At 37.6% G+C, this 10,742-nt stretch overlaps 1 non-coding gene across 1 annotated transcript; it reads left to right on the top strand.

Annotated features, from left to right (window-relative positions):
- Window positions 1-1,706: 1,706 nt before the first annotated feature.
- On the top strand, window positions 1,707-1,825 carry LOC138706861 (5S ribosomal RNA). The gene has a single exon (XR_011334107.1). It is a non-coding gene; the product is annotated as a 5S ribosomal RNA (ribosomal RNA).
- Window positions 1,826-10,742: the final 8,917 nt, after the last annotated feature.

Here is a 10,742-nt window from a genome sequence, read left to right as displayed (position 1 = left end):
CTAACTCTCAACTTTCTCAATTAGAATCACTGGAACGTAGACTTCTACGCAAAACATTTCAACTGCCACGAAACACACAAAATAGAACAGTATACACCATCTCTAACATCAAACCCATCACCCTATATATACAACACAAAAACATAAAATACACACATAAAGCTATTAATAAAAATTTCACCTCTGTACTCTTCCAAACAATACCACCCGGTCAGCCCCACCTCACAGTCTCCCGTCTGATGAATGACCACCAAGAATACTTAGCAAGGCAGCACTAGACAACCACACACCAAACAACCTCTCCCCCGTGCTTTCTTCTTCAAGCAAAACTATCTATAACACAACAAAATCTAAGACCTGAAAAGGGTTATACAAAATCCCTAAAGCAGGTCCACGGCACAGATGTTCTGTGTCCAAATGTCGTCGTCGTCGTCGTCGTCGGGCTCATCATCAGACGAGCACCATGCCCCCCAAAGCTTCCGGAAAGGCTGCCAAGAAGGCCGGCAAGGCCCAGAAGAATATTTCGAAGGGCGATAAGAAGAAGAAGCGCAAGAGGAAGGAGAGCTACGCCATTTACATCTACAAGGTTCTGAAACAAGTTCACCCAGACACGGGAATCAGTTCAAAGGCTATGAGCATCATGAACAGCTTCGTTAACGACATCTTCGAGCGCATCGCCGCGGAAGCTTCGCGGCTCGCGCATTACAACAAGCGGTCGACCATCACCAGTCGGGAGATCCAGACAGCCGTCCGTCTCCTGCTACCCGGTGAGCTGGCCAAGCACGCCGTCAGTGAAGGGACCAAGGCCGTCACAAAATACACTAGTTCCAAGTAAGCGGGAGTGCTTGCTAGGGAATCAGCAACCGGCCCTTTTAAGGGCCACAAGTTATTCATAACAGAGTAGATGAATGAAGAACAACAGCGTTTCCCACCGAGTGAAAATTTAAATAATCACCCCGATAACACTTCTAGGATAGATAATACATTATAGGCAGTCCATGGGAGACTTGGATCCACGAGGCAAATTCGTTTCCTTAATAGTTTCGTACGACTTATATGAGAGCGCGGTGTCATTCCTACTCACTTGGCAGCATTAATTGTTGAGGGAAAACAACTTAGAAGGTAACTTGTCGACCGCGGTCATAATCCTTCCGCAGGCCACTACTGAGAATCTGTGGACATACGGGTAATCTATCTTTATTGAAACTCGGGTTCATAACATACGACTGATACTTTATATATCTGTCACGTAATCCATCAAGAGACAAATGTCCCCCCCCCCCCTAGTCAGTAGCGAGCTTCAGTCCATTCGTAGTAGCCGCCGGTGCAAGAAGTGAATTGAAGTTTGTGTGAAGTTCCGTAGTATGGCATGAAAATGATGTCGAAAATCCGACTACAGTTCCACAACCATGTGGTTGAAAGGAGGCTCCGCTGTTGAACAACAATCCACCTGTGGCTTAACTTAGAATGCCGACTAGCTGTTTTATTAATCCCGTGTCAATCCAGCAGTGTGTGACGTTGAAACGTAACCAAACTGCCGTTGATAGATAGATTTATCATCTATCCCAATGACATCCAACGAGCTTGGTAATTTAGGTACAGAGTCTAAGCAGGCAGTTTACGTGTGTGTGTGAGCGAGTGCAGGTTTTATCGAGTGCACCCCAATCCCATCGTCCTCAAGTGCCTACAGATTACGCAGTTTCATCGGCAACGGCCATACCATGTTGAAAATACCGGTTCTCGTCCGATCACCGAAGTCAAGCAACATTGGGCGTGGTCAGTACTTGGATGGGTGACCGCTTGGGAACACCACGTGCCGTTGGCGATTTTTTTTTTTACGTCACTATTTCCAGCGTGTTCTAATAAGACTTATGGGATATTATGTTCCCTTCCCTATTCCAGCTATAGCTTGGATGATGACGCCGCTGCATAATTGTAGAGTAATTGATAATTCTTAAGTACTTGCAGCTCCGTATTGAAACTTATGACTGGTAGCATATTCATATGAGACGGTTCACTTCTCTGCGTTTTCTCGAAGAAGGGAATATGTATTCAGGGGATTGTGAACGTACCTCGCGCTCTCCCTAGAAGTTAGAGACATTTTAGGTAAAGAATGTAATATACTGTACATATATGGCTAATTAAAATCCCATTAGTTACTACATTTCAGTGGGTAGTACAAATTCCATAATGAAAATATCTCTGTCCTAGTAGTTGTATCCTTTAAAGAAGCTCGTTGTTTTCCCATGATGAAGGGCAGAACTTGGTCGGTAGAAATTTAAACAGACTGCATTATCAGACCAGGCGTTATTTCAATATCAGCGTTTAGTTTAGGAAATATAGCAATAGCGGAGTTGGGAGAAGTAGTTATAGCATGTACAGTAAGTATAAACAGTTCGCTGTACTGTACAGTGAATATAAATATTTGAATGTACGATGGCAAAACATCAGACATACAGTACGTAGCTCACATATCTTTAAAAATAAATAAATAAATAAATAAATAAAAATAAAGAAGACATTCTGAGGAGTGAGTGGAAAGTGCATATTATAATGAATATTTTTAACTCTCAGTTGACATTGAGAGAGAAAGCCATGCATCGGGGAACCGGTGACTGTTTTTGCGTTACCTTCTGCTATTGGCGTTGTTGGTTAGTAACGAATGAAAGGGGTAGGACGCGGAATCAAATGTCAAAAAACGATAGGGAAATAATAGTAACTGGTTGTATTTCGATCGAGCTCGGCGTGCTGATTCACCAGTGGGGTGTTTCACAAAGTTTACAATCTTTGGAAATTGTGAACTCTGTTTGTAAACTTCTGTTTCACAATCTTTGTTTGTAAAGGTGGACTGTACAAAGGAAATCAAATCTTTACGAATGAAATTTTGCGCTCTTTACAAGTGATATGTTTGTTTCACAACGAAGGAGTAATTTTACAAACGTGTAAACTAAACTTTACTAGTGAAGTTAGCACATTTTCTACAGTAGCCCTGTTGAAATAGCTTCTAATTGTGAATGAAAAAAATAAACACATATGTATAAAATCAATTTTATAGTAACAGGGTACCATTAAGAATTACACTGAAGCAGTTGTGATGTTATTGAGTAGTTCTAGCGACTCAGACGAAGATTTTGCATTTAGGCCTAACGTAGAATTTTCCGGCCACGTTCGTATCATTGTACGAATATTAATGAAAGGTTTCGAATGAATCCCGCGCTATACTTCAGAATACCGCGTTAGTTCTTATATACGAGGAACGTATTTAATAAATACTCGCACTTAAAGAAGAAAAACTTTGCACCGAAAACCAATCACTTAATAATGCAATGTCGGCATTACTTACGCAGTATTCTGAAGTCGTTCCGAATCCCATTTCGCTGTAATCTCTCCTACAAGATATGGGACATCACATGCAACATCTGAAAGGGAAAAGTGGTGCCCTAACCTCAAAGCGAGAACTGCATTGGTTGCATAGTAGCTCTCAGTTCCCTGCGTTAGCAGATAAGAACGGAATTTATAAGATTACAGTGTGCAAAAGTTCACACATGGTAGTTGATGTTGTTACAAGATTGAAAAAACTCGAGGCGGGTTATTGATCACCGAATGTGCTTACTCGGGCAAAGGATTTTTATGCTCCTCCTGCTGGGTTCCCTAATGTTGGCGAGGTTATGGATGAAACAATAAAATATACTGATGGACCAGCAGAGAGCGAAGTTGATTTTAATGGATGGACATGTTAGCTGCTCTATCAACTGCATATAACTACGTGGGTCAAATCCATTATTTATCAATTATTTGAATGAATTTCGCGCTAACTTTCGTCAGTTAAGTCGTAGGCTAATTAATGCATTGGTATGCTCGACCAATTGCATGCCGCGAAACTCCGTTGTCGCCGATGTAGCAAAATCTAAATAAAATATATATAAAAAAATATAAACATGTCCATCGATAGTTCTAAAATTACAGCTACTTTACCTCTGATCCTTAGTGATTTTTGTAAACTGTCGTTGGCGATTTTGTTCAACCAATTATGCGTATTTGTAAGTTTGTTTCGCCGATTTTGTAAAGTTCGTTAAAACATACAAGTGAATAAGATTGCATTGTGAAACACAGTTAACAAGCATATGTAATATTTCCGTTGTTAATTGTATATTGTTAATTTGTAATTTGTTAGCGTTGTGAAACATGCCCCCATTTACCTTTAGAGGTAATATCTACATTAATATTTAGTTAAAATTTAAAGAAATTTTAAACGAATGGAAGCTGCATTTTAATTCACCCCAAATTACTATGTTCCCTTTCAGATTATCAGCTGTTGTTGTTGTTGTTGTTGTATTGTAAGTTCTCACTTATTGTTAGCTAGCCGTACCCGTTCGCTCCGCTCCACCTGTTAGAAATAAATATAAAGTAATTACATAATTAAAATAGGACGTCTGATCCAGGGAACAACTTTTACAACAGCGCAAGATAATCTGCTTCGCATATTACCCAATTTTTTTTTAGCACTGCATTTATTGCATATATATTTTATGTATTTTAACACGATTCAATTGAGCATAGTTAAAATATGAATTATTAAAATAATGGATTGCCAAGCTAAAGTACTATTACTGCATACTAAATCAATACACTCTCGTTGTTCGTTAATTCTCTGAGATTAAAATGCGTGTACATAAATATTATTTTAAGAAATACAGAAAACGAATGTACAAAATAGCCTATCAAATTTTCTGTGCATAAGAAGCTATTTTAATCTTACCTGTCCTCGATTTACTCAGACGTTACTGTAATAACATTATAGCATTATGTCCATCTAGAGAAACTACAGTTTCCAATGGTGAAATAATAACTAATTATACAAATCAGTTAATTTACGAGCTTGTGATATTACTTCATACAAACACAGAAACATTCCCTGTAGGCTATGTTTAATAGCTTTCGATTGTTTGTTGATGTCCAAGGCCCCTGTTTCGATTGTTGTTGTCCAAGGCCCCTTATAGACGAAGTCATTTGTTCTTAATTCATTGCACCGTCTTAGATAGCGTTATTTTAATTTTAAAACTCATTTATCTCATTAAATATCAGTCCTATCAAAATGTTGTAAAAAAATAAAACTTAACGGAAATCATTTTTAAAGGAACATCTGTTATGTAACATTTTTTCTCAAATATCAATAATAAGCGAGATATTTCGATTTATTTAATTCAGGCCCCCTTATAACTCCCCTTTTAAATAATGTATTTCGAATGCCATATAGCCTAAAATCTAAGTTACAACAAACTTAATTTATATTCCAGTTTTCATATAAATCGGTTCAGCCATTATCGCGTGAAAAGGTAACAAACATACAGACAGACATACAAACAAAAATTTCAAAAATGCGATTTTCGGTTTCAGGGTGGTTAATTATATATGTTAGGACCAATTACTTTTGGAAAATCGAAACTTACCAGAAAAATTTCGGCTACAGATTTATTATTAGTATAGATAGTACGAGATACGACCGCAATTTTGTACGACTAGTGTAATGAAGGAATGCAAAAAATTATTTTGGAACTTTGCAATGTTAGTCTATCATTAAAATAAAATTAAATCTTAATTCGTCCCTTTTGCAGGAGTCTTCTTCATCCAGTATGTTGTTGGCTGATATGGAGGAGGAGGGGGGGGGGACATGCTCTAAAGGGATTAAATTTGCTTAGCAAATCGATATGGTGACTAACGCTTGCAATGCGTCATAGCTATAATTGTACTGCGCGGTAATTTCAGAGTAATAAGAGTTCAGTTCAGGGATCTGCTAATTTCTTCATATTGTGTTCGGCAATGGAATAGTACCGCAGTAGCATTAAGAGGTTTTTATAATTTGAACTGATATGTGCAGGTATATTGACCCCCCCCCCCTCCCACCGCTGGCCGACGCGGACTGCAATGACAACAGTAAGCCACACGTCATACGTAAGCCTTTCTTCTTCTTCATCTTTGCTCGCCTGGCAAATACAGTCTTGGATTTCACATATTCAATTTTTCACAGTCCCAACTCCCTTGCATGGACGTGTTTTCACGTACCTTTAAAGTTTCTCCTCTCATTCATTCAGTCTATTCGCAAGCCTGAGGGTTTTCCGTGGTTTTCCCTAAGGAGCTAAGACAAATGTAGGGATGAGCCCAGAAAGAAAAGGGCATTCACTTCCTTAGACCCTGGTAACTGCTCTTTTTAGAGGAAGGAGGAGGAGAAAGAAACCCCCCCACCCCCACCGACGTGGACTGCAATGACAACAGTAAGCAACACGTTATATGTAAAGCCTTTATTATTATTATTATTATTATTATTATTATTATTTACAATGGGACTAAAGGTGGTGTAGATACACTATGTCAAATGTGCCACAATCTTTCCTGCAATAGAAAGACGAGGCGCTGGCCACTAGCAATATTTTACAACATGCTAAATATTGCAAGTATAAATTCATGGATAATTTATAGTTAGAAGAACTCAGAAAACAATATCAAGAAAACAATTCATTTTCCAATTGTGTGAAGAGCTGACAAAACCGTGGATGCAGCACCGCTTTGCACGTCCTACTTTACACCGATCTCTGCGGGCAACAATTGAAGAACATCTGAACATTGCTGTGCAACAACAATGCCAGGTAATGCAGCCAGATGGTGAACGTACTGTTTGCTATAAATGTCCTGCAAAGAAGAGGAGAATGATGACAACATTTTGTGGACTTTGCAAAAAGGGGTTCTGCAGAGAACATCGCGCTGTTGTTTGCACTAATTGTAAATAGGACAATAACATGAACGTAAAGACGACTTTATGACAAACTTAAAATTAAATGAACACTAATGGCTACGAAAAGTGTAAAAGTTGTTAAATGTGTGATATTGAGTTGATTTCAGTTAATTAAAATGTGAGTAGTAAAAATTACGAATGCTTACCTTTAACATGAGTACAGTGATGATTACCTGTCTAGGGTTAAGTAGTCGCGTGGTGAGTTTAGGAATTCCCAGACCACCTCTAAGATTGTTTAAAATAAAGGTATTGTAATCGTACGTTTCTGTCTTTTGTCAATAGTAACGTTGACCTTTCTTTTTCGAGAAAACAAAATCTGTTGTACAGTTAAAGGTACTGAAATAGTAAGAAATTTTCTGAAATCCCCACGCGTTTGCAAGTGTAAGTCTCTGTTGTAACCTGTTGATTTACGAGAGACTGCGTGTGCTTCCGTACAGTGTTTCTAAAATGTGCAGTAACGAGTCAGAAATCATTGGAATGTAGTGTAGGTGTGTTTGTTATAACCGGGAATCAATCCGCAGTACTTGACCAATCAACTACGGGAAATATCAGAAAAATTGGCAGGAGTTAGCAAGAAAAACAAAGGTAAAATATCACGTGAACGAGCACCGATACCGAGCACTATGTACAATATACCCTAGAGAAAAAGACAAGAAAACAAAAGTCAACCGCTGCAAGTGTTACGAAGTGGTGTGTGAAACATATAATGAAGAATGTCTGCGGGAAGCGCATCTAGTGAGATAAAGGGTGAAATGGAGGATTCTGCTAAAAATAAAGAAAGGAAGAAAAATGTTTACAGTTAATACAAGTATTGTTTTCTCTTGTGGGTTTATGTTTAGTATAATAGATGTGTGTGTGTGTGTGTGTGTGTGTGTGTTTCATTAAAAATTAGCATATCCTTAATGAATACATCCTAAGTGGTATAAATGAAATTGTATAAACTGCAGGGAATCTTAAAATATGAAAATTGCGATAGTTGTTTTCTTTACAGTCCGACCTTTTTTAATAAACTAGTGTGAGATATGAAGTTTTGCACATTTAAGGGTTGTTAACATGAATGTAAGGAATATATATTATGATATGATATGATATGATTCTCAAATACTCTGTCCTGCTGACCCTTCACATTTCTGTATTCGGGCGAGTGTGTATTCTTCTTCTTCTTCTTCTTCTTCTTCTTATTATTATTATTATTACTATTACTATATATTATTATTATTATTATTATTATTATTATTATTATTATTATTATTGTGTGAAGAGTTGTATCGGAAGTGCTTTATAGACTAAATTAATAATTTCTATCTTAACTGAAATATTTACATTATATTTCACACAGTATAGTTACAGGTAGCATAAATTCAGATAATGGTTTTTATATGGGAATCTACTTCTTGTGTTTAGAGGCTACATTTATACAGAGTTAATAATTTCTCCCCTATGTAACATATTTCCATGAAATTTTATACGCATCTATGCAAAAACGAATTATGCTCGTGTAATTAGGGAATTAGGGAAAAATTAGTGTTTCTGATAATTTTTAATGTTTTAATAGAAATTATGCTCCTAAAAGATGACTAGCCTGCCATATTTTTCGCAGTTGGTAACAAAATGCTAGATTCATGGATATACTCCATAATTTAGTTGTTCATTATATGTTCAAGAAGTGTTGAATTTTTCTTGGAGAAATTAAGCTCCTTCATCCAGACTCTGAAAAGTGGCTGCTGTCGAATTCGTAAAGCGCCACCAAGAGATGAATATAACATCTAAGTTTGCAGGATGTAGCAGCTAAATTTTAAGCCGTATAGAGTTTAATATTTGATTAATGTGTGGGTAGAAGAATTGAAAGTTAACTCAGGTTTACTTGTAATGCACAGCCTGTTAAATATGTCGTAAAAAAAAAAAAAAAAAAAAAAACTAGTTGCACAAATCTCAGTAAACGTGCCAATTAAATGAATGCTAACGTATTATAGATTGCTTTTCGCGTATTAAATGAAAGTACACATCTTGTCCTATGACCTCCATAAGGGAAGGTTTAACAATATAAAACAGCCACTGACCCCACGAACAAAAATCAACTGAAGAGCGTGACTTAAAAAAAAAAAAAAAAAAAAAAAAAAAAAAAAAAAAAAAAAAAACTCATGTTTTGTCCCACCTCTTACTGATATTGATGTTTTGTATGTTGTTGTGCACAATGCCTAGCTTTTGTTTAAGCCTAGATATTACTTAAACTTCGGTTATGATGAAGTTGATTTTCTTACATAGTTTTGCGTTCTGGACAACTGTGCGCCGGCATCTCTCGGAACATCCGAGATCAGGTCCCTATCCCCTCCACCGCAAAGTCAAATAGCGTCTGTCACTTGATTTTGAATATTAAACAAACATACCATCACGGCATTTCCGTTATGGCATCTGGTGTCATCAATAAGCTACAAATAAAGGAAAGAAAGAAAGAAAGAAAGAAAGAAAGAAAGAAAGAAAGAAAGAAAGAAAGAAAGTAGCACAGTCACTGTCCTGAACAAGGTACGCAAGTATTATTTTAATTAATGCGTATCGCCTACCAGCCGCCGAAACTATTCGACAGGAGAGTGAATATCCTACACGGTCCTGTAAAAATGTTCTGAATACACTAAATGACGTGTAATTTTTTTTCTATTATTAGGACAATTGAACGTGTCATTGCTCCTGCGGGTTGCTTTGTTTCACACCACAGAGAATTCAGGTTCTCTACCCCCCGGGATTCTAGAGATAAGAGAGCGATGAGGTTAAAGGAGTAGGCGTTTGTTCGTGTTTTTGTTTTTACTTTAGAAAAATTGCGAAACGTGACGCAATAGCGATAAGTTTTATGAACAAGTTTGCTGAATCGACCAATTGAAGGTAATTTATATTTTGCTAAAGAAGAGAGGAGATTAATGAAATCAGTTATTGTAATAATCGTAGTAGATTGAAGGAATTGTTTGTATTCAAACTCCTTTTGTGAAATAAGCTGCTCGGATGCTTATCAGGGTGACGGTTATAAATGTTATCGTAATACCCACCCGAGGTCACAAAGGTCACAGTCTTCCGCTTGTCCTTTCCTAAGCAGACCACGTCTGTACTATCGAAAATAATGAGTCACAGTTATAGTTTCGTGAAAGTAAAAAATGTTAGATAGGAGACAAGTAGCTACTCTTATACAATCATAATCACATTTTGTATCCAATATAGTATAAACGAGCTACATGTAAGTACTGTGTAAAGTTTCATTAAAACAATATATTATATATGAGACAAGTCACTAATTTTTGTCAAAACGCATCGTCTATAAAGGGGTAGTTTCTCCTCTTATACAGTAGTGACTATAGTGCGAAGTTTCATGGAAATATGTCACATTTTTAGTCCAGCTAGATTTGCTTTCTGGACCACTTTGAGCCTTGGCGCTTGTGATCGGTCGGACGGAGGATCACTCGTCCCGGCGGCGTTAACCCTTAATTTGGTAAATATATATAATGTGCAATATTATAGAACTGTGAAATTTTTTTTTAATTTTCCTAAGAAACTTTGTTATCCATCGTTCTATTAAAAAATTGTTTATTAACCTATAGGATACATTGCGATATTTGTCAAACAGGCTGTGGGAAAATGCTGATACGGTGAGGAATGGAAAGGGAGAAACCATTTATATTATTGAGGTGACCTTGAACTGAGGGTAGTAGGAACGAGACCTGGAGTACGGTACAACCGGCTCTTCCGAGAAATAACTAGTGGCCCTGAAAAGGGCCTTTTTGCGGGCAGGAGTACCTTTGTTAATTCAAGCCCTCTCGCCGCGGATGCGCCTAGCCAGCTGAATATCCTTGGGCATAATGGTCACGCGCTTGGCGTGGATGGCGCAAAGGTTGGTATCCTCGAAGAGACCGACGAGGTATGCCTCGCTTGCCTCCTGCAAGGCCATTACGGCTGAGCTCTGGAAACG

Source organism: Periplaneta americana, chromosome 9, assembly GCF_040183065.1.
Source record: "Periplaneta americana isolate PAMFEO1 chromosome 9, P.americana_PAMFEO1_priV1, whole genome shotgun sequence".
NCBI classification, from domain to species: Eukaryota; Metazoa; Arthropoda; class Insecta; order Blattodea; family Blattidae; genus Periplaneta; species Periplaneta americana.
This window is presented reverse-complemented; position numbering and strand designations above follow the sequence as displayed.